The sequence below is a fragment of the Xiphophorus hellerii genome, chromosome 7 (assembly GCF_003331165.1).
Source record: "Xiphophorus hellerii strain 12219 chromosome 7, Xiphophorus_hellerii-4.1, whole genome shotgun sequence".
Lineage (NCBI taxonomy): Eukaryota > Metazoa > Chordata > Actinopteri > Cyprinodontiformes > Poeciliidae > Xiphophorus > Xiphophorus hellerii.
Genome location: NC_045678.1, coordinates 21474084 through 21487982, shown reverse-complemented (window position 1 = coordinate 21487982; position 13899 = coordinate 21474084). Strand labels below are relative to the sequence as shown.

Below are 13899 nucleotides of genomic sequence, written 5' to 3'. Positions count from 1 at the left end.
GAGGTTTTAAAAAGGAGGAATCAGCAGAATTCTTCCCTCCACTCCCTTTTCTAAAGCTACATAACTGCTGTCTACATACAGTAATTAAGCCACGATTTGAAAGAGAAGCAGATGTTGTTTTCCATTTAAAATAAATAAAAAAATTTATGATCAATCCTCTATTGGTAAACAGCATCAAGCAAAATGCTCAACAGCCAACTAGAGGACCATAAAGACCACAAGAGAAGGTCACTGGTGTGCTTTTCACACCAATTATGATTACACAACTGGGTGTTTTTACCATTGTTCCAATGTGCACATGGCCATTCTTCAGTATTCTGACAATATTACTACCCTGTAAATGTGTTTAAATTGGTTCACTCCATCTTTCTACCATCGGTCTGCACACAATTATATATTTTTTTGTGTGTCAAAGAAACTCTGGGATATTAAAGGAATTTAATACTGATGTTGATATCCTACAAACCTATTCTAGATTCAACTGAGCTATGAAGATATGAAAATAATAAAAAAAAACCTTTATAGCCTCACAAAAAAAATCCAGCCTCTAATTTGAGTAGATTTACATAGCTGGGAGAAAAAAAATGGTAAAAAAAAATATATTTGTAAAATCCCTGTTGGCGCATCTTGCTGTCAGTACTTTGTACAGCTCTAGTTTACCAATAAAACAGCATTTAGTCCCTGACTATTCCTTTTTGCACAGCTAATCGAACTCAGAGGCGTCAAACTCAACCCTCAAGGACTAGTGTCCTGCAACACACCTCAATCCAATGACTGAATTACCTCCTCATGAAGTCAATGTCTCCCGAGTCCTGCTAACGATCTAATTATTCAGTTGTGCTGACGCAGAGACGCATATAGACGTTGCAGGATGCCAGCCCTTGAGGACTGGAGTTTGACGCTTGTGATCTAAATAATCCAGACTCCTGGGCGTTCTCTTATAATCTCTTCTCTTGACTCACACCTCAGATTTTTTCTACTTTTTTAAGTCTAAGGATTGATATGGTAATGGTAGAAGGCTGGCTTTGTTTATGTTCAACCGTTTCTGTATTGATTTGGACATATGTTTAACTCATTATCTTCCCAAAAGACCCAGTAAGGGTTCATTTTCACTTTCCCGACAAAGGCCGCCATATTTTTCCTCATATTTCAAATAGTTCAGTAGGATGAATAGCAAAGCAATTCATCCTTTTTTGGAGGAAAAAGAAAGCTCAGTCTCAGTCCCAGTAATTACAATAATTTTAAATTGTAAGTACTTTTATATTGCAGTAATAATTCATTTAGTATTATGTCCCTCTACGATTTCAGTTCCTCATTTATATTTTCTCTATAGATTTTTTTTCAAATAAAATGTTTGAAGAGGTAACTACTTTTCACTTATTGAGGTTTCTGAATTTTAATATCTAAATATAATTAGAGTATGCGTTCAAACAGATTTGTTCTCAATAGAAAGTAGTAAAAGCAGACTGAAAAATATGAACAAAGAAAAGATAAAAAATAGAATAGTTATTATATTAGGATTAGTAGGTAGTTTTATGTGATTAAGTGTGAGAGGGGAATTCCCTTTCTGCAGGAAATTACAGGATTACAAGAGGAAAAGAATGGATGGGATTACTGTACTGGTATACACAAAGAAACATGAATGGATGTCTTATCCCAGAAAGATAGAGAGAAGGAAAAAAAGTATTTTCATATATATTTTAACTAATCCCAAAGATTAACAATCAATTTAACAATGTTTTCTTTTGCTGTTTTCAACAAAAACCTGCTTAGCTGTGATACCAGATTAATCCAGACAGCTCCTCTAAGTATTTAGACCAAATGCCACAATTTGAGGCCAGACTTGTCAACTTCCAGCCCACTTTGACTCGTCCCTTCTAATTCTGTAATGAGCCTAACACCATGAGGTTTAGATTAGTTGCTAACATTGTACTGAGTCTTGCTGCTGCTCCCAGTGGAAGCCATTAAGTCTTACCACCCACCATTCTAACACACAGAGAACAAACTCTGCTTTTTTATGGCCTCCAGTCCATGTTGTATCCAGTAGATGTGCCTTTTCTATGATTTGCATATTACAGTAAAAGAGCACTGTACAGTGGAATACTGCTGGAATAAAAGTATTTTATAAATGGCACACTTTTGCTGCTAAGAGTATAGAAAAATCTTTACTTCTTTCATTCTGCTTTGTTTGCCTCATTACTGTGCGTTGGATAAATTTATCTTGACGCACATTTTGTTTTTTTTCCCATGATAACCAGAGGCTGTAATCCATGGACATATCAATAATTATTGAGCCCCACTGGGGGATTTGTCTTTGTGTAACACCTTCAGAAGGCATTATGGTGTTAAACGCATGATGTCTGACAAGTTCTGACAAACTGACGTCTTTACCAGGGATGCCAGTAGTGTGGATAGCATTATGTATATTATGATATGCTTTTGGAATTGATTCACATATAAACACTAATTTTTAAAAATGTCTGCTGTTTATTCCCAAATTCCGACATTCCGTGTCTTAGAAGCTAAACACATAATTTAAAATCTATAAAGATTCAAAATGTTGAATTTCCTGTCGTCTCATTTACCTTGTGATATGGTTTGTGTGATGTTCATACATTGCTAACCAAATAATGTAAAAACAAAACTGATTTGTTTGTACAATATGGCTAAAGTACCTTGTCTTAATACTAATGAGTGCTAATATAGCAACGTTTTTGAAATGCAATATTTATTGTTCAGTGTGTTTTCTTAATTTTATGAATGAATGCTTTTCATGACTGTTATGCATTCAATTTCTTTAACGGAGTAGCTGCTCACACTAGATACATGAGATAGTGCTGTGAGGTCATTTAAGATTGTGGAAAGCATGGTAATGACTGATATTATCATTGCCATGCTCAATGATAATATCACACTTGCTTGAATTTCCAATTTTGTTCATCCCTGCTGTTTACTGCATTTCTGCATTCAGAGCTGTAATGTTCTGTTTTTTTCCTTGCCCCTATTCTCTTTATTTTTTTCCCCCCTTTTTCTCTTTGTTGGGAAAAAGGAGAGGAAAACCACCCATGTCCAAAAAGCTGATTTTGCTTCGTATTTTTTCAATGTTAAATGTGGCAAATATGACCATAATATCTGACTTAAAAGCCAAAGTCAAACTTTTATGCTAACTATATAGTAGGTGAAGTATTTTTACTGGTTAGGTACAGAAATGATCTTGGTCAAGGTGCAACATTGCTGAATGGATGCTGTTAAACTTCAGAGACATTGTTTAGTTTTTTTTTTTATCGCATTATTTGAGAATTTGTTGGATTTTAGACATTAGGTTGCATTGGTCATCTTAATTTCTTCAATTTTACCTCCTGAAGGAGACTTTGTTGCCATTTTTAATTTTTACAAGTGCATTTTTAGCAAGACAGAATATCTTAACGGTAATTTCTCTAGACAATTGATTTAAAAAATTAAACTCACGAGGAATTAGTTAACACAAAGTGATACATTTCTAGCATGTATTTCAGTTTTTTTGTGGTTATGGCTTATATTTAATAAAATCCTGAAATATAGCTTCTCAGGAAATTAGACAGTTTACCATTTGCATTTAATCAGACATATAAATTAAATGTTTGCTATTTTAATTTATAGTTGTGCTAAACAAAGCATTTTAACATAACTGCTAGATAATCATTACATCTGTCAACTCCTCATTTATCTCTAAAGACCTCATGCTTCTTTGTGGTTTGTCTTTGTTTTTTTCAATGAACTCAGAGTACATGGAAATATGGAAGTTGTCAGCTGAAAATGTGATTGTGTCTGAATATTTTGTCCACTTGCTTCAAATGTTTAGATTATTATGTTTTGCCTCCTAGGAGTCCCAACACCCCACAACCCACCCTTCTGTCACTGTTTACCTTTAACAGCCGTTCTTGAAAAAGAAAAAGAAAAAAAAAATCTATTGCCCTCCCTCTGACATGAACCTTTACTTAGGCTGAATCAGCTAATGCTGTTATCAGTTGCCATGGAGACTGTCAGAGTTACAATGTTGCTGTGGAAACGGAGCGACTGCTCATTACCACCCACAGCAACCTTCCACACTCCCCTGAGCACCCACTCACAAACACATGAATGCACATACACACTGTTCCACACAGACCCATGAAACCCCCAAAAGGTATGGCCTTGTATTGTATCAGTTATGTTTATATTAGACATGGTGTATGATTTTATTTTCAACTCTGAGAGACAGCGACACCTTTTTTACGCCTGTATAAACCGAGGACAATCTGCACTGGCATAACGAATCAAGCTCTAAACTGAAACGATACAAGAAGGGGATTTATTGATGAATACATTGTTGCCTTAACCTTCAATGTTTTGGACAACAGTAGGAGTGAGTTAGGAGACTGTGAGTTTCAATTTTGATGAAATTATGAATATTCTTAAATTGCAAGTGGAGAATTGAGAAGTGGTCCATTTAGCAGCAATGCTGAAATGTTTCCACATTGTATAAAGGTATTCAGCAGCTCAGTGTGGTTTCATTCGATTCAGCCAATTAAAGATTAAAGGCAGTTAAAGAGTAAATTACCATCCCCCCTCACCAATCACTCTGTCTCGCCGCAATCACCTGTGTTGTTGGACTGTGGTTTGCTTCACTAAGATCAAAAACATATTTAATCCCCTTTTCCTTACGTCAAACCTCTACCCATTTAGTTTATATATATATATATATACAGTACAGACCAAAAGTTTGGACACACCTTCTCATTGAATTCAATTAGAAAGTGTGTCCAAACTTTTGGTCTGTACTATATATATATATATATATATATATATATATATATATATATATATATATATATATATTTATAGACAAACCAAGACTCAATCACATAATAGATATGCTAATTGACAAGTGATGTCACAAACTTCATGCATTTACCAGCAATTGCATTACAGTGGAGCCCAGCCAGTCTGGGTTCAGTGTTTTTGGATTTATTCACCTATTCAAAAAGTGAATCACATGGCAACATGGTGAAGGTGACCTGCTGAAGTTCAAACTGAACATCAAAAAGAACAGAAAGGGGATTTAAGTGACATGGCATTTAAAGATGGCATGATTGTTGGTGCCAATTGAGCCATTTTGCGTATTCCAAAATCTCCTAATCTTCTGGAAGTTATTATGTAACATTTTTCAGGTTTTCAGTGGTCTAAACAAAACGCGACTATTTAGTGAGTGGATTTTTGTGAAAGAACATGCATTTTTGATGTCAGAGTAGAATTTCCAACTGGTGCGAGATCACTGAAAGACTCACAATAGCTTAACCCCTGATGCCGATGTGCTACGTTGGCTGATTAACACACCAGGTGCCCTTCTTAAGAGCTGAAAACCAGAAATGGATACTACAATTTGCACATGCTCGCAGAAATTGGACAATAACTGCTTGGAGAAACTTTTGAATTCTTGACTTCAGTTTGTCATAAGCAACATAAAAGTATCTATCCAACCTGCCTTGTGGCAGCAGTCATATAATGATGTGGGTAAAATTTTCTTGGCACGTTTTAGATGCCTTAATAACAATCAATTATTGTTTAAATAGCAAAGCTCTCCTCGGGATTGTTTACCTTGTTGATCCGGTTATGACCACAGAGTATCTATCCCTTCCAGCAGGATAGCTTCCTTTTCTAAAAATGGCCTCCACAATCATCAGATCTGCCATTTGCAATGTCATAATGGTAAATTTGCATCATAAAAGTATAATCAATACTTTTGCTGAAACTTTGTGATGTTATCATGTAGATATGGAGCAAAGTCTGAGCAACATTTCTGTTATGTTGTTAAATATAAGGCACAAAGAATTAAGGTAGTTCTGAAAGCAAAAGGCGGCTAAACCCAACTACCTAACACAGTGGCTTGTAACTGTATTTGAAGGAATTTGTTTCATAAGATCATTAATGAACATGAATATATTTCACTCTGCAGTGGATTAATCTCTTTTTTGACTTGTATGAAGTGCCAGAATGTAGTGGTAGGCGTAATGTTATGGTAACACTAGGAGATGGGATTCGGCCAGAGCCAACACATTTGACCACAATAATTGTAATTTTTACTGATTCATCAGTTCTACTTTGAATATGAACCTGTTAGAGATGGAAAATTAATTCTTAGAAAAAGAAAACATGTTATGATCATTATTTTTAACTCATTGAGAACTTGATAGTTCCCCCAGAATGAGACCTCTTCCCTAAGTCATTCATAAACTCGAGACCACACTGACTCTTTTGTCCAAACATTAAATTAGATGAGCAATTCCAGGTATAAGAAAAATATAAATACTTGAACTTCAGCAGTTCTTCCTTAATTAAAAAAATATATCTTTCTTAAAATATATTTCTCTAAAAGTTTAACCCTGGATATGTTTGCTGCAAATAAAATAAAAAAAAAAAAGACATTACTAAATTATCAAAATGACTTTTCAAAAAATTTAAAGGAATGTATTTTTTATCTTTCTGAATTATTTTTTAAATTTAATAATGTTCAGGCTGTAGAAAAATCTAGCCTATGCTCTTTCTCCTTTGGGCTCTTTCATAATTTAGCCCCAGCAGAAGCAGAGCTGCCTGGTGTGGCTCACTATTTCACTGCTCCCCTGAAAGTTGGCCGTGTGATACTGGCACTTAAACACAATCAGATTTCACACCCTATCTGAGGGGGCCAACTAGCCTTGAAGAGAAATCTACAGTATAGCTACATTTATTGGCAGCTGTGGTAAAAGTGTGTAAGAAGAGATCCAAAAATAAATGTATTTATTATCGCAGTAGAATATTCTTGGACTGAAAATTTTCTAAAAGATGTTTGGTGGGCAAACATCACCTGACAACTTTTTCTGTTAATAGATATTGCACAATTTCTTCAGATGACCAAACCCCTGGTCCTCTCTTTCACTCTGTTCTGTTCAGCTCACCATATAGCTTTTCACTAATTTTTCAAAAGGATGTAGATGGCAATGAAAGAAGGCTCATTTTGTATTTGGTGAACTATTTTTGTGCTATGTTTAGATCATTGAAAGATCCACTAATGACCCATCTCTCACACCAGATTTGATTTAATCTCCAAGTATTTCATTTTTAAGTTTATAAAGCCATGCATTTTAACCATGTTTTACTAGTATTTGGAACAGAAAAAAGTGCAGTGCATCACCTTAATAGAGGAAATAAGTTGCTTGTCTACATATTCTTCATTTTTTCACACCTAGCCCACTTGTGTTTGTTTTAAAAAACTCACTCAATGTATGTCTCCTAAAATACTAAAGCAAGCTCCTCATGTTTATTTTTGTGACAATTGTTTTTTTCTGACATTCCCCTTGACCAACTGGTTAAAGTGTAGATGGGGTCAAATGGTTATGGAGACTTTGTGACCCAAGATGCCACTTCTTGTTGCAGTTGTCTAATAGTGAGCTTTAGATAAGCACCCCCTTACAACTAGGCTCACCAATAAATATAAATCCTAATTGTGGGCCTCTTTGTCAATTCAAAATTTATACCCTAAAGAAGCAATTAAAAACTTTGTTTAAGATAACAATTAGTGTGGCAGCTGTTTTTCATTTAATTTAGTTTATTTTATGTTTAATAGGATTTTTTTACCCCATTGACTAAATGCAATAAACATAAAGATTGGATTAAAATATAAAATAAAAATACTATTAGATTATGCTACAGCAATCTTGTATTGCTGTATCTTAAGGCGTTTCACAAATGAAGACCACCAAAAAATGTGACCAGCACTGCCTATATTCTAACTTCTTAAAATAATAGATATTCTAAACACTGGACCAAATTCCAGTGCTTTAGTATTTTAGGAGTCAATATTTTCCAAGTTGTATTGACAAGAACACTAAAATTCTGGTAGGAAAATGACACGGTGGAAAACATTTATTAGCATTTATGTTTGAAGACCCTTTTCATTGTGCTTGTGTATATCTTGTCTTACTTTACTGTTGGTGTAGTTCAAAGTGTATACCAACATATGCAATGCATAACATTTTTATCATTTAATCTTTTATTTCTTGTATTTTTTACAAATATTTAATTTCCATTTCACATGCTTATTGCTAGACCTATAATGTCAGACTTGAATGAATTTGCATAGAAGTGATCATGAATTGGTTCAGTTATTTTTACATCTTGAGCATCTTGTGAGACCTACGGTGCCATGTTATGCAAGAATTTAAGCAAGTTAAGTCTTGATGTCTGAAACAAAAAAAATGTGAGTACGCTGTAGTAGTGGTAGTGAATTATCACATACAGTTGGTAGGTTTCACACTTCCAGACTTGAAAACTTTGGAGCATTTGTTGTACCAAAGCACAAACCCCTCTTATCACACACAGCATCTCTTCAGTGGCAACAAAAGCTGAATTCACCGAGTCTCAAACAGTGAACGCTATCAGCTTGCAAGTCGTTTGCTTGAGTGTTTGCGTTTCTGCGTGAGCACCAAGAGACATTGTGAGTTTTTATGCAATGTGTTCATTAGTTTCCTTATAACATGCAGTAATTGACCAGTTCTGTTTTTAGATCAGCCCACGCAAACTCAAGGAAGCTGTGAAAACGCTAGTTTAGTTGCAAAGAGCACTGCCATCTAAAACCAGGCAGTGTCTAAGAAAGACAGGGCAGGCATTTTATTTGACACTAAATATGGTGTCAGGCTGTTGAGAAATGATACTGAGAAGAAAAGCAGCGTAAAGAAGCTGAATAAGGTGAGGGCAGGAGGATAAGAGTCAAATAGAGAAGGAAAAAAAGTCTAATTTTAGATGGATAATGTGTCCTTTATTGTGTGAAGCCTTTATTAGTTTTACTGTCTTCCTTTATACACAGCCAATTGAGCTTAACAGGAAACATACTGGTAGAGAAAGTGCTCTATTATTTGGTGTGAAAGCAACTTGTTTTCAGAGGGGATTTTCTTTTCTTTTTTATCTCTGAGGGGAAATTAAGAGCTTATTTTTTTCATATACAGGATTCGCACATTAAATACCGGATTTTTGGAAAATTAGAATTAACTATGTTTATATAAACTATGGTTTTGTACAAGCACATAAACACAAGCTGATATCCATCTTAGAAGTGTTAAGCGATTTATAGACCAATACCAGGTTTGGCCACCAGGGAGCTCAGAACTAATGGCCTTTAGCTCATTGAAGGTGATTATTTTTCTTTCCATCTTTTACAGTTTTTTTTTCTCTCTTTCTGCTAAACCATTTTTTCTTTCCAACCCAATCATTTGCACCCTCTGCTGGCTGAAGGACAAAATGAAAATCTAATTAGAAAATAGGAAAGGTTGTTTTGAACAAATACAGTTGAGTCTAATTGAAACTCTACTTATGTAAATTAGAAACACACACAGTCAGTATCTTAAGCTGTTGTGAGTTGAAAATGAGGATAATATGTACATTTAAATATTGTGCCACAGAGATATGTGGCAGAAAAGTAAGCAATCATGTGGCCTGAATTTAAAAAATGCCATGTTATATGCCAGACAACATATAAAATGTTGTCTGGCCCTCTCAGACAATGTAGGAGTACTCTATTAAATCTCCTACATGTTAAATCACAACATCGTCCATCGTCGTCTCCCTCGATTGCCTAGCCCTCTTTCACCTCTGTTAGATCATAGTGTTACAATAATACTCAAGGTCATCCTTGCCCAGTTTACATTAAAAGCTGCCCTAAAATTCAGCCAAACATCTTCAGAGTCCCAATATTTTCTTCTCCAACTTGCTTCTCACTATTACAGATATTCAGTAAATAAATAAATGTTACTGAAATAGATATTGAGATAGCATGGTAAGGCAGGTAAAAAAAAATAATGTAATTTGGGTTGTTGGGGAGTGATGCTACAAAAAAGCCTTTTCTGTCTCACAATCACAAATGTAAATGTGGACTTTGCTAAAATCTACTGGGCCTTTTTTGGGAGCTGTCTGCATTGGTTGGATGAGAACACAATTCAATTTAAAAACACTTTCTTAATTCCAGAGGGAAGTTAAATGTTGTTGTAACTCATCTAATTTTCTTTAAAGAGCCGTGGTAGATGCTGATTGATGTGGGCAGGAAGGATCTAGCAGCGGTCTGTATTACATCGAATCTGAAGAAGCCTCTAATTGAAGACACTTTGTTGTCATGAGGAGGACACTCAGGGTTGTCCATAATTTCTTTTAAAGAATCTTTCTTTGTACCATCATCTCCAGTGGTTTCTCAGTAGTCCCCAAAACAGAACCAGTCTTCTTAATCAGGTTGTTGAGCCTTTTTAAGTCCCGGACTTTCATGCTGAAACCTTAACAGATGATGGCAGATGACAGTTCACTCTCCACAACAGACCTATAGACACATCATCTGTGTATGTGTATAATATTCTTAACCTTAACTAAAATCTTGAGGGATTTAAGAAATGAGATCTGCTCTGTTCACATTCAAGATAAGATGATCGTTTCCACACAATGCAACAAAGCGGTCCGTCACCTCTCTGTACTTTTCCTCTTGACCATTTATGTTGCACCCTGACGACTTCAGAGTCATCAAAAATATTTCTGTTGATAACAGGAGTCTGTTTTGTACTGGAGATCAGAAGTGTATAGAGCTCCTTTGCTGCTGACCACCTGGTTAGACACATTACCATTCAGTTTCACAAACTGGTCTGTTTGTCTTGTGATCATTAATCCAGGTGATTGTTGAGGCATTCACTTGTGTCTTCTGGAGTATTTGACGAAGAAAATCAGGCTGAATTGTTTTAAATGCTATGGAGAAATCAAAGAACATAATCTTTGCAATGCTGCTTGCTTTTTGGGATTGACCTGTGTAGTAAACATTTCAGATGGGCCCATAATAAAATGAGCAATTATTATGTAGAAAAGCACTTCATGCCATTTGTTATGTATGGTGGAGGATCTGTTATTGTGGGCCAGTTTCTTTTTAGTCTCTATAGTGTCATGAAACAGTTTGAAATCCAAAAACATTTTAAAGAAAAATCTCTGTGAATGCACAAGTAAACTAAAAATGGGTCAACACCGGATCTGTCAGCAGGATGCTAGTCCAAACCTAAAAACAATTCAAGACAGAAATGGTTCACCTGACCCAAAATCAACTTTGATCCTTCACCTTAGGTTTTCAGATCTAAATTCTTCAGAAACCTTATGGCGCAGCTGAAGAAAAGAGACCAGATTAGAGGACTCAGTGGACTTTATTACCTACAGAGTAACAGTTAAATATCTCTTTGTGTCCTTCAACCTTGAGAAGTGTTACTTGTAGACTGTACTGCAAACAAGACTTAACCAGAAATATTAAAGATGATTTTTTTTTACTAAGTATAGCATGATTTAGTTTTATGTTCTATTGATCCTTTCAACTCCTAAATGCTGAGTATTTCATCAAATGTTTTTTAAAATTTATTTTCCTTTCTGCTGGTTCCTGGTGGCAGAAGGCCTGCCACAACGCCAGAATGAAGCAGAATGACCTTTAGTATTTTTAATGAAGTCTTAAGGGATTGCTGTCAATGTGTTCCCTTTGTCATCTCTTTCGTGACGTTGGTGTTAGTACATTATAAGATGTTTCTTTTGAATCATGCCAACATCTATTTAGCTTCAGTGTTGCCTAGCAACATGGACGACACAGACTGTGCTGATAAGCGTCCAAAAGCCTGCTGAGGATACTGCTGTGAAAGCATCTCTGGAAAGACGTTTTGGTTGGATTGCACCTCTCAGTGAATTAAAATATGACGTTTCTCCCTATTTTGTGGAAGTGGCCTTTTAAAATCATCGAGGAAATTGTTGAGCCAGAGGCTGCAAATGTTCACAGTTTTTAGTAGCAAAATGTTTTATGCTGAAATAAACTGTTACTGCAATTTTTACTTGTTGAAATTGGGAAAATGTTTAGCAGGGACTGGGCAAGTCTCTCATTTCATCCTCAGAACGTCCCCCTATTCCCTTGTAGACTCTGTGCTACTGTCTGGCTTTTAGCGTGTTGGGAAATTATAGTTATTTCACAGCTGGAGCACCAGAGTTGCCTCACAACCTTTTGTTAAAGACACAGTAAATTTGGGGCTCCCTTTCATGAAGAAAGCAAATAAGACATATATCACACACCCTGCTGCTATAGTAGCCCACAGAAAACCACCACGGCCTCAGTTTAAGAGCTAATGCTTAGTATTAAATTGTCTTTTTCTAGGATTGCTTCATCTATATTTCACATATTCATGCTTATCAAACGCAAAGTTTTGAACTTGACTGCAAAAAGTGAAAATGAATAAAACATTATTGAATGTAATGAAGCACATTTACGCAAAGAGCAACCAAAGCAAGGTTAACAAGGTAGAGGGAGTCAAAGTAGCATTACAAATCCATTTAAAAGTGATGTCATCAGTGTGTCAATGTCGGTTAGGACTGCCACTTATCAAGTAACATAAAGGATGCCTATCAGGGTCAGGCCTATTTGTTGTTCCTGTTGGCATGACAATTACCATGTCCCAAGTGATGCATCCTATGTTTAACATAACTGATTTCTTGGTCTCAAGCAAATATTATGATTCACATTTAATATTTAAAGAGATTGATTACCAAGGACAAAGGTTGTATTCAAGATAACTCAGAAAGACAGATCATCCTATACTGATTTAAAACAGAACACACCGTTTCATTTTTGAACTAATGGGCAAGTTTATATTTTTTGGCATCTGTGGCTACCCCAGTGCTGGTGGTGCTGTCTGCATAAAAATATGCTTTTAATGTTAAAAATAAATAAATAAATAACTCTAAGACCATAGGTGGGTTCAGCCAGTGTGTTTGTTTGGAATCCAATTACAGTCAAGTTGCATTTGATCTGATAAAGAATAGCTCTTGTTTTTTAACAAAACAACAGGCAGAAAATGGTGGAGGGCAACCTATCGATTTCTTGAGAGAGGGGTGACTGTTAAGGTTGATGCAGCTGCAGGAAGAGGGGCTGCCACCAGTCCAGCACAGATTTTTGTTAGCCATTGTACTGCATGAATAATCCAGAGTGTTGACATATCCTCATAGGCCTGGTACCAATATCTAATTCCTTAACTGCAAGAGACTAAAGTGCCTTCCATACACAGATTTAGTGTACATCTTGGAATAGAACACTAAAACAAATTTTGGAGACATTTTGCTATGCAAAAGTAAGATAACAAAAAAATAGAAAATGAGATCCTAATATGATCCTCAGGTATTTGGGTTTTGGTTTCCTTTGCGGTTTCATTTCTTTGTTTATTTCATCATTGCTTTATTGTTTCATGATAGGTCTTGCCATTACTGTTACAAATGTGTTGCCATACCAGTTCATTCCTATCTGTCTAGTTTCTTCTTGTTTGTTGTACATTGGAATTTATTTCCTTATTATTTTGCCTTTTGGTTTGAACTGTTATTCTGTAGTATTGCTACTTGCATTTAAATCTTAGTTGACCTTGACCATTGCTTTAAGCTTAATGTAGCTTTAGTATGTTTAGTTGCATAAACTATGCCCCTGGCTAATTTTTTATTTTAACCTTCTAAAATGCCTTTTTCAAATGGATGTCTGTGCCTTGGACCTACTTCTTCAGCTCACGTCTTGACACATATTTATATTGCAAAATTCTGTGCGGGACCCCCTTAAACTAATATTTGGTTCTGTTGATTTAACACATGCCATCTGTTATTGCAGGATTTGTTTTATATTTGCTTATTTACAGTCTTTAGTTTGGACAGAGGCAAAGAAGGAAAACCAAATATAACATGAAAATATAAGACAATGGTGAAACAAGTGGGGGAGGCTGCAAAGATGTAGCTCAATGAGGACAGATTTCCAGTTCATCATAGCAATCGTATTAGGAATTTTCCATATATTTGACATTTAAATGCATCACTAAAAAA

At 35.5% G+C, this 13899-nt stretch overlaps 1 protein-coding gene across 1 annotated transcript in view; it reads left to right on the top strand.

Annotated features, from left to right (window-relative positions):
- Positions 1-13899, top strand: part of map2 (microtubule-associated protein 2) — an 81662-nt gene that overhangs the window by 9343 nt on the left and 58420 nt on the right. The window lies entirely within an intron of this gene.